The sequence below is a fragment of the Nannospalax galili genome, unplaced genomic scaffold (assembly GCF_000622305.1).
Source record: "Nannospalax galili isolate Female #2095 unplaced genomic scaffold, S.galili_v1.0 scaffold937, whole genome shotgun sequence".
NCBI lineage: Eukaryota > Metazoa > Chordata > Mammalia > Rodentia > Spalacidae > Nannospalax > Nannospalax galili.
This window is the reverse complement of record NW_008339516.1, coordinates 916471-917743: the sequence shown is the minus strand read 5'-3', so window position 1 is coordinate 917743 and position 1273 is coordinate 916471.

Here is a 1273-nt window from a genome sequence, read left to right as displayed (position 1 = left end):
GACTGTGACCAGTGATAGTCATGTATATAGAGATTAAAAATGCATGTGAAAACGTCTCAGTGTCAAGAGCCTTGGAATGAATTTTTCTGGATGAAACTGTGTGTTTTGACAACGAAGTGGAGATCTTTTTTAAACGTTGGAACCTCATTTAATTTTATGTCTCATAGAGTTTATAATGAGTAAAAGACTATATAAGCATAATAATTCATTTGTAAACCTAGAAATGTACAGCCAGTTTTGAAAGTGATGTGCCCTAGCTCAGAAAAATGTTATTGAATAGGTTAATGCTGTTGTAATGAAATGCTTCTTTTAATTAAAAAAATAAAAAAAAATGAATAAAACATTAAAAAAAGAAAAAAAATTACATTTGAAGAAATCAGAATTACTGCATTTTTTATTCTTAAGTACATTTAGAAGTGAAGTGGGTATTTAAAATCAAAGCAATTTACAGTCATGGTTAACCATAGAGAGCACTAAGTTAAGAACATGCTGTCCAGGTGAACGTGTCAAGGAAGTTCTGTGGCCTTTCTGTCACTGTTGTAGTTACTGATAAACAAATATCTCAAGATCTCATGGATGTTAGTATCTTTTAAAAGATGAAATTTAAATATCCTACAAAAGGTGAAATTTATTATAAAGTCAACAGGTTTAATGCAAATTGTTAGTTCAAATTCATTAGTGTAATTATTATTCATAACATATTTTATCACTACAAATTTGTGTTCCGGTATATGTAAATTTAAGATGTCAATCTCAGACTAGAGCTGTGAACAGGAGGAGCATAAATTTCTTCTTAAAATTTCATTAAAGAAATTTCTTTAGAATTTTCCTAAATAAGGCAAAAAGAAAATCCTTTAAATGTACTCTGAACATGACTATTATTTTATAACTTTATGAATCTGTCTCTGAGATACATTCATTACTACACAGACTGCAATTTCTGGCCTACATTTCACATATAATTGTCAATGACATGTTCGGTTCCACATTGCACACCATTTTAATTTAATATTCAAATATAATTGCACTATCTGAACACCAATATAAGAAAATGTCGTGAATGAGCAAAACTAAAATCTTATAACTCATAGGCCAAAATAAGCAGTTTTAACATCTTTTAAAAAACTATTTTATTATTTTAATTTTGTGTGTATGAGTGTATTGCCTGCATGTATGTAAGTACACCCATGTTGTGCAATTCCCACAGAGGTCAGAAGAGGGTGTCTGCTCTCCTGGAACTAGAAACAGACAATTGTCAGCTGCCATGTGGGTG